The sequence below is a fragment of the Eriocheir sinensis genome, unplaced genomic scaffold (assembly GCF_024679095.1).
Source record: "Eriocheir sinensis breed Jianghai 21 unplaced genomic scaffold, ASM2467909v1 Scaffold146, whole genome shotgun sequence".
Taxonomy (NCBI): domain Eukaryota; kingdom Metazoa; phylum Arthropoda; class Malacostraca; order Decapoda; family Varunidae; genus Eriocheir; species Eriocheir sinensis.
This window is the reverse complement of record NW_026110806.1, coordinates 24,952-35,398: the sequence shown is the minus strand read 5'-3', so window position 1 is coordinate 35,398 and position 10,447 is coordinate 24,952.

Here is a 10,447-nt window from a genome sequence, read left to right as displayed (position 1 = left end):
AACTCCCTTACGCAAGAGTTAACCAGCATCTTCACTCTTTCATCCCTTTACTGTCCAACTCCCTTACGCAAGAGTTAACCAGCATCTTCACTCTTTCATCCCTTTACTGTCCAACTCCCTTACGCAAGAGTTAACCAGCATCTTCACTCTTTCATCCCTTTACTGTCCAACTCCCTTACGCAAGAGTTAACCAGCATCTTCACTCTTTCATCCCTTTACTGTCCAAATCCCTTACGCAAGAGTTAACCAGCATCTTCACTCTTTCATCCCTTTACTGTCCAAATCCCTTACGCAAGAGTTAACCAGCATCTTCACTCTTTCATCCCTATACTGTCCAACTCCCTTACGCAAGAGTTAACCAGCATCTTCACTCTTTCATCCCTTTACTGTCCAAATCCCTTACGCAAGAGTTAACCAGCATCTTCACTCTTTCATCCCTTTACTGTCCAAATCCCTTACGCAAGAGTTAACCAGCATCTTCACTCTTTCATCCCTTTACTGTCCAACTCCCTTACGCAAGAGTTAACCAGCATATTCACTCTTTCATCCCTTTACTGTCCAACTCCCTTACGCAAGAGTTAACCAGCATCTTCACTCTTTCATCCCTTTACTGTCCAGATCTCTTACGCAAGAGTTAACCAGCATCTTCACTCTTTCATCCCTATACTGTCCAGATCCCTTATGCAAGAGTTAACCAGCATCTTCACTCTTTCATCCCTTTACTGTCCAAATCCCTTATGCAAGAGTTAACCAGCATCTTCACTCTTTCATCCCTATACTGTCCAAATCCCTTATGCAAGAGTTAACCAGCATCTTCACTCTTTCATCCCTGTACTGTCCAAATCCCTTACGCAAGAGTTAACCAGCATCTTCACTCTTTCATCCCTTTACTGTCCAAATCCCTTACGCAAGAGTTAACCAGCATCTTCACTCTTTCATCCCTATACTGTCCAAATCCCTTATGCAAGAGTTAACCAGCATCTTCACTCTTTCATCCCTTTACTCTCCAACTCCCTTACGCAAGAGTTAACCAGCATCTTCACTCTTTCATCCCTTTGCTGTCCAACTCCCTTACGCAAGAGTTAACCAGCATCTTCACTCTTTCATCCCTTTACTGTCCAAATCCCTTACGCAAGAGTTAACCAGCATCTTCACTCTCTCATCCCTTTACTGTCCAAATCCCTTATGCAAGAGTTAACCAGCATCTTCACTCTTTCATCCCTATACTGTCCAAATCCCTTACGCAAGAGTTAACCAGCATCTTCACTCTTTCATCCCTTTACTGTCCAGATCCCTTACGCAAGAGTTAACCAGCATCTTCACTCTTTCATCCCTTTACTGTCCAGATCCCTTATGCAAGAGTTAACCAGCATCTTCACTCTTTCATCCCTATACTGTCCAGATCCCTTATGCAGGAGTTAACCAGCATCTTCACTCTTTCATCCCTATACTGTCCAGATCCCTTATGCAAGAGTTAACCAGCATCTTCACTCTTTCATCCCTATACTGTCCAGATCCCTTACGCAAGAGTTAACCAGCATCTTCAGTCTTTCATCCCTTTACTGTCCAGATCCCTTACGCAAGAGTTAAACAGCATCTTCACTCTTTCATCCCTTTACTGTCCAAATCCCTTACGCAAGAGTTAACCAGCATCTTCACTCTTTCATCCCTATACTGTCCAAATCCCTTATGCAAGAGTTAACCAGCATCTTCACTCTTTCATCCCTATACTGTCCAGATCCCTTATGCAGGAGTTAACCAGCATCTTCACTCTTTCATCCCTATACTGTCCAGATCCCTTACGCAAGAGTTAACCAGCATCTTCACTCTTTCATCCCTTTACTGTCCAGATCCCTTATGCAAGAGTTAACCAGCATCTTCACTCTTTCATCCCTTTACTCTCCAAATCCCTTACGCAAGAGTTAACCAGCATCTTCACTCTTTCATCCCTGTACTGTCCAAATCCCTTATGCAAGAGTTAACCAGCATCTTCACTCTTTCATCCCTATACTGTCCAGATCCCTTATGCAAGAGTTAACCAGCATCTTCACTCTTTCATCCCTATACTGTCCAAATCCCTTACGCAAGAGTTAACCAGCATCTTCACTCTTTCATCCCTTTACTGTCCAGATCCCTTACGCAAGAGTTAACCAGCATCTTCACTCTTTCATCCCTATACTGTCCAGATCCCTTACGCAAGAGTTAACCAGCATCTTCAGTCTTTCATCCCTTTACTGTCCAGATCCCTTACGCAAGAGTTAAACAGCATCTTCACTCTTTCATCCCTTTACTGTCCAAATCCCTTACGCAAGAGTTAACCAGCATCTTCACTCTTTCATCCCTGTACTGTCCAAATCCCTTATGCAAGAGTTAACCAGCATCTTCACTCTTTCATCCCTATACTGTCCAGATCCCTTATGCAGGAGTTAACCAGCATCTTCACTCTTTCATCCCTATACTGTCCAGATCCCTTACGCAAGAGTTAACCAGCATCTTCACTCTTTCATCCCTTTACTGTCCAGATCCCTTATGCAAGAGTTAACCAGCATCTTCACTCTTTCATCCCTTTACTGTCCAAATCCCTTACGCAAGAGTTAACCAGCATCTTCACTCTTTCATCCCTGTACTGTCCAAATCCCTTATGCAAGAGTTAACCAGCATCTTCACTCTTTCATCCCTATACTGTCCAGATCCCTTATGCAAGAGTTAACCAGCATCTTCACTCTTTCATCCATGTACTGTCCAAATTCCTTATGCAAGAGTTAACCAGCATCTTCACTCTTTCATCCCTTTACTGTCCAGATCCCTTACGCAAGAGTTAACCAGCATCTTCACTCTTTCATCCCTTTACTGTCCAAACCCCTTATGCAAGAGTTAACCAGCATCTTCAATCTTTCATCGCTTTACTGTCCAAATCCCTTACGCAAGAGTTAACCAGCATATTCACTCTTTCATCCCTTTACTGTCCAAATCCCTTATGCAAGAGTTAACCAGCATCTTCACTCTTTCATCCCTATACTGTCCAAACCCCTTACGCAAGAGTTAACCAGCATCTTCACTCTTTCATCCCTATACTGTCCAAATCCCTTACGCAAGAGTTAACCAGCATCTTCACTCTTTCATCCCAATACTGTCCAATTCCCTTACCCAAGAGTTAATCAGCATCTTCACTCTTTCATCCTTTTACTGTCCAAATCCCTTACACAAGAGTTAACCAGCATCTTCACTCTTTCATCCCTATACTGTCCAAATCCCTTATGCAAGAGTTAACAAGCATCTTCACTCTTTCATCCCTATACTGTCCAAATCCCTTATGCAAGAGTTAACCAGCATCTTCACTCTTTCATCCCTATACTGTCCCAATCCCTTATGCAAGAGTTAACCAGCATCTTCACTCTTTCATCCCAGGACTGTCCCAATACCTTATGCAAGAGTTAACCAGCATCTTCACTCTTTCATCCCTTTACTGTCCAAATCCCTTACGCAAGAGTTAACCAGCATCTTCACTCTTTCATCCCTATACTGTCCAAATCCCTTACGCAAGAGTTAACCAGCATCTTCACTCTTTCATCCCTTTGCTGTCCAAATCCCTTACACAAGAGTTAACCAGCATCTTCACTCTTTCATCCCTTTACTGTCCAAACCCCTTATGCAAGAGTTAACCAGCATCTTCACTCTTTCATCCCTTTACTGTCCAAATCCCTTACACAAGAGTTAACCAGCATCTTCACTCTTTCATCCCTATACTGTCCAAATCCCTTATGCAAGAGTTAACCAGCATCTTCACTCTTTCATCCCTTTACTGTCCAAATCCCTTACGCAAGAGTTAACCAGCATCTTCACTCTTTCATCCCTTTACTGTCCAAATCCCTTACGCTAGAGTTAACCAGCATCTTCACTTTTATCCCTATACTGTCCAAATCCCTTACACAAGAGTTAACCAGCATCTTCACTCTTTCATCCCTATACTGTCCAAATCCCTTATGCAAGAGTTAACCAGCATCTTCACTCTTTCATCCCTATACTGTCCAAATCCCTTATGCAAGAGTTAACCAGCATCTTCACTCTTTCATCCCTTTACTGTCCAAATCCCTCACGCAGGAGTTAACCAGCATCTTCACTCTTTCATCCCTCACGCTGGTAAGCTCTGGAACAATCTTCCTTCATCTGTATTTCCTCCTGCCTATGACTTGAACTCTTTCAAGAGGAGGGTATCAGGACACCTCTCCTCCCGAATTTGACCTTGCTTTTGGCCGCCTCTTCTGATTCTTTTATGGGAGCAGCGATTAGCGGGCTTTTTTTTATTATTGTTTTCTTTTTTTGTGTGCCCTTGAACTGACTCCTCTGGTGTAAAAAAAAAAAAATGGTCACGCATCTTAGCCATCTACCTCCGTTTTGGGTCGTGAAAAAAAAAAAAATCAAATGCTTGACTCCGAGTTAGTTGAAGGACTTAACTGAACCACAGCTGTTTGTCCTCGCCTCCTGTAAGTCTCCTGTACCGCTGTTTGCACCTATTATCACACCCTCGTCAAGTCCTCACACACACACACACACACACACACATGAATAGACACACATAGCTATTACACACACACACACACACACACACACACACACACACATACACATGAATAGACACACATGGCTAACACACACACACACACACACACACACACACACATACACATGAATAGACACACATAGCTAACACACACACACACACACACACACACACACATGAATAGACACACATGGCTAACACACACACACACACACACATGAATAGACACACATGGCTAACACACACACACACACACACATGAATAGACACACACACACACACACACACACACACACACACACACACACACACACACACATACACATGAATAGACACACACACACACACACACACACACACACACACACACACACACACACACACATGAATAGACACATGGCTAACACACACACACACACACACACACACACACACACACACACACACACACACACACACACACACATACACATGAATAGACACACACACACACACACACACACACACACACACATACACATGAATAGACACACACACACACACACACACACACACACACACACACACACATGAATAGACACACATAGCTAACACACACACACACACACACACACACACACACACACACACACACACACATACACATGAATAGACACACATGGCTAACACACACACACACACACACACACACACACACATGAATAGACACACATGGCTAACACACACACACACACACACACACACACACACAGGCCTACCTGGATCTCAAAGGTCTTTCCTGAGGGTGGACGGACAGTGAATCACCTTGCTGGATCAGGCACTCCTCCTCCTCTTCCTCCTCCTCCTCCTCCTTCTCTCCTCCTCCTCCTCCTGTCTTCTCCCCTGAAATAATAATAATGGTAATAATAAGAATAGTAATTAATAAAAATAATAACAATAATAATAGTAATAATAAGAAGAAGAATGAGGTTTAGTATGAAAGGGAGGGAAGGAAGGAAGGAAAGAAGAGAGAGAGAGAGAGAGAGAGAGAGAGAGAGAGAGAGAGAGAGAGAGAGAGAGAGAGAGAGAGAGAGAGAGAGAGAGAGAGAGAGAGAGAGAGAGAGAGAGAGAGAGAGAGAGAGAGAGAGAGAGAGAGAGAGAGAGAGAGAGAGAGAGAGAGAGAGAGAGAGAGAGAGAGAGAGAGAGAGAGAAATATAAAAGCTAAAAATGATCTATAATTATGTTAAATATTCTTTACTAACAAGACATATTTACAGTATCTACAGAGCTTCACATAATAATAATAATAATGATGATGATGATGATGATGATAATAATAATAATTGGTTTAGCACTTGTGAGGTCTGTCATATATTAGGAGGAACACAAAGGAAGAACAAACAACAGCAGACCTGCTGGTCCTTACGAGGCTGTTTGTGACAAGCTACACTAACTATCTAATCCAAGGTGGAAGATGAAGGACAGCAAAGGCGAAGGCTCCTCCCCACCCCCCCATCCCTGCAGCCAAAGCTGGCAGGAAAGGAAAAAGAACCATGCAGCATGGAAAAACTGCATGGAAATTTGTAGGAAAGAGGAAAGAACTACCATTACTGCTACCACTAACCGGGCGATAAAAGCGGACAAGGACACCAGTATTTGAAAGAACTTAACGTTATTACGACAATGAGTAATATCTTAGTTGCTGGTTGGATTCAAAACACTTGTCTAATCTGTTCTTGAAGGCCGTAACTGTTGTACTATCAACGACATCACAGGGTAGAGAGTTCCAAACATTAACAACTCCATTGAAGAAGAAGTGTTTAGCTTCGTGCGACGAGAATCTTTTACCACTTATCTTCAAATTGTGATTTCTTCTTGTTCTATTTGATCGATCAATTGTAAAGTAATCTTGCGCATTAATATCACTGAATCCTTTAAACATTTTAAACACTTCTATTAGATCGCCTCGCATTCTTCGGTTTGATAGGCTGAATAAATTTACTTCTTTAAGCCTTTGTTCATATGACAAATTTCTCAACCTAGGAATCATCTTTGTTACTCTTCGTTGGACCCGTTCCAACTTTTCTATGTCTTTTCTGTAGTAGGGAGACCAAAACTGTACACAGTACTCTAGACGGGGTCGAACCAACGAATTATACAGTTTTAATATTACTTTTTCCGATTTATTATTAAAGACTCGTCCGATGAAGCCAAGCAATTTGTTTGCAGTTTTAACTACCTCTGAACAATGCTGACCGGGCTTTAAATCGCTTGATATAGTGATTCCAAGATCCTTTTCTTCACTTACTGCAGAAAGTTGTTGGCCATTCTTTACGTACCGAGCGCGATTGTTATTTTTTCCGATGTGCAACACTTTACATTTGTCAACGTTAAATTTCATTTGCCATTGATTGGCCCAACGTGCAAGTCCATCTAGGTCTGACTGTAAGGCTTCTTCGTCGAGTGTCGCAGTTACTTGACTAGCAATTTTTGGGTCATCAGCAAATTTTGATACTTTGCAAGTGAGCCCATCATCGATATCATTAACATAAATTAAGAAGAGCATGGGGCCAAGCACTGATCCAGAAAAAGGAGGAGGGGAGGAAGGAAAAGGGAGAAAAATGGACTTGAACTTGGAGGAGGATATGAACGAAACCACCAAAATTACGCTGGAGAAATACACAGACCTTGATAAAAGTGGAAATAACAGGGAGACGAAGAGGAGGAGGAGGAAGAGGAAGACAGGAGGAGGAAGAGGAAAGATGAAGCTATTTTTTGGTATGGAGGAAAGGAGAAACAGAGGAAGCAAAAAGGGAGAAAAATGGACTTGAACTTGGAGGAGGAAATGAACAAAACCACCAAAATTACGCTGGAGAAATACACAGACCTTGATAAAAGTGGAGATAACAAGGAGACGAAGAGGAGGAGGAGGAAGTGGAAAATGGGAGGAAGAAGAGAAGAGATTAAGCAATTTTTTGGTATAGGAGGAAAGGAGGAAGAGAGGAAGGAAAAGGGAGAAAAATGGACTTGAGCTTGGAGGAGGAAATGAAAAAAACCACTAAAATTACGCTGGAGAAATACACAGACCTTAATAAAAGTGGAGATAGGAGAGGAATGAAAAGGAGGAGGAGGAAAAGGAAGACAGGAGGAGGAAAAGGAAAGAGTAAGCTATTTTTTGGTGTAGGAGAAAAGGAGGAAGAGGTGGAGGAAAGTGGAGGAAAATGGACTTGAACTTGGAGGAGGAAATGAACGAAACCACCAAAATTACGCAGGAGAAATACACAGACCTTGATAAAAGTGGAGATAGGAGAGGAACGAAGAGGAGGAGGAAGAAGCGGAAGACAGGAGGAGGAAGAGGAAAGATTAAGCAATTTTTGGGCATAGGAGGAAAGGAGGAAGAGGTGGAGGAAACAGGAGAAAAATGGAGGAAAGTGTGGAGAGAAATGACCTGTTCTTGAGGCAGCCCCTGACCTGACGTAGCCTGGGACCTGAGCATACACAGGGGGTGCGTTGCTTCACTCACCCACCACCTTCATGCATTTTCCCCTAAGCCATGATGTGCGTGGGTGTCCCCCTGGTGGTCACCCGGGCTCACTGGAAGGCTGAGTCTGGTCTCATCTCGGCTCCTTCCCTGCAAGAACCATCGCAGAGTTAGTGTGTGTGTGTGTGTGTGTGTGTGTGTGTGTGTGTGTGTGTCAACTTCAACTGCCAATATATCGGCAAGCACAAGAGTTAGGAACACAAGATTCCAACACAAGATGCTCCTAACACTCCCCTACAACACCTATAACTGGCAGTGCTCATAACCTTATAGTTCATGAAATATCTGTACTTAGCTAAAAACTTTCCAACACAAAAATATCCAAAATTCAATGACAACTTCAACTGGCAATATCCCAGAATCCACATCAGTTAGGAACACAAGATTCCAACACAAGATGCTCCTAACACTCCCCTACAACACCTATAACTGGCAGTGCTCATAACCTTATAGTTCATGAAATATCTGTACTTAGCTAAAAACTTTCCAGCCCAGCAAGACACAGCTGACCTCACCTGACCTGACCTTACAGACCCAGGGCCGTGTTAACCCGAGAATTGTGGGTCCCTAGAAAGGTCGGTTTAGGGGCCGTATGACTTCAAGTGATGCTTGGCTTGAATCTCCTTCCACAGGCTCATCAGAAGGCTGCTTGTGTGAGGGACAGCCTGCAATGTCAACAAGGTGATCAGGAGGAGAGACAAGGTGAGGTATTATTGACATTTTTCTCTCCTTTCCTCTGCTTTACCTCCACGTCCCTCCAAACCAAATTATTCCTCCACTCTTCCTCTTTAATTTGACACCAAGCAAGCCCCAAAAAGCCCAACGACAGAGGAGAAAAAGCCTGAAATATGACAACTTCTCCTATCAAATTTAGACCAGATCTCGAGAAATGGCCGGAGGAAAGTCTAATATTTTTTGGATTTTCTCTCCTTTCCTCCGCTTTCCCTCCACGTCCCTCTACAACAAATTACTCCTCCACTCTTCTTCTTTAATTTGACACCAAGCAAGCCCCAAAACGCCCAACGACAGAGGAGAAAAAGCCTGAAATATGACAACTTTTCCTCCAGATTCTGACCAAATCTCGAGAAACGGCCAGGGGAAACTCTTAATATTTTTTTGATTTTCTCTCCTTTCCTCCACTTTAACTCCACGTCCCTCCACATCAAATTATTTCTCCACTCTTCCTCTTTAATTTGACACCAAGCAAGCCCCAAAAAGCCCAACGACAGAGGAAAAAAAGCCTGAAATATGACAACTTTTCCTATCAAATTTAGACCAAATCTCGAGAAATGGCCAGAGGAAAGTCTAATATTTTTTTGGATTTTCTCTCCTTTCCTCCACTTCACCTCTGCGCCCCTCCACACCAAATTATTCCTCCACTCTTCCTCTTTAATTTGACACCAAGCAAGCCCCAAAAAGCCCAACGACAGAGGAGAAAAAGCCTGAAATATGACAACTTTTCCTATGAAATTTAGACCAGATCTCGAGAAATGGCCGGAGGAAAGTCTAATATTTTTTGGATTTTCTCTCCTTTCCTCCGCTTTCCCTCCACGTCCCTCTACACCAAATTATTCCTCCTCTCTTCCTGTTTAATATGACACCAAGCAAGCCCCAAAAAGCCTAACGACAGAGGAGAAAAAGCCTGAAATATTACAACTTTTCCTCCAGATTCTGACCAAATCTCGAGAAACGGCCAGGGGAAACTCTTAATGTTTTTTTTTATTTTCTCTCCTTTCCTCCACTTTAACTCCACGTTCCTCCACATCAAATTATTTCTCCACTCTTCCTCTTTAATTTGACACCAAGCAAGCCCCAAAAAGCCTAACGACAGAGGAGAAAAAGCCTGAAATATGACAACTTTTCTTATCAAATTTAGACCAAATCTCGAGAAATGGCCGGAGGAAAGTCTAATATTTTTTTTGATTTTCTCTCCTTTCCTCCACTTCACCTCTGCGCCCCTCCACACCAAATTATTCCTCCACTCTTCTTCTTTAATTTGACACCAAGCAAGCCCCAAAAAGCCCAACGACAGAGGAGAAAAAGCCTGAAATATGACAACTTTTCCTATCAAATTTAGACCAAATCTCGAGAAATGGCCAGAGGAAAGTCTAATATTTTTTTTAATTTTCTCTCCTTTCCTCTGCTTTACCTCCACGTCCCTCCACATCAAATTATTCCTCCACTCTTCCTCTTTAATTTGACACCAAGCAAGCCCCAAAACGCCCAACGACAGAGGAGAAAAAGCCTGAAATATGACAACTTTTCCTATCAAATTTAGACCAAATCTCGAGAAATGGCCGGAGGAAAGTCTAATAATATGAAATGTGGGGAAAGGGGGAGGTGAGGAGTGGAGGAGAAGGGGAAGG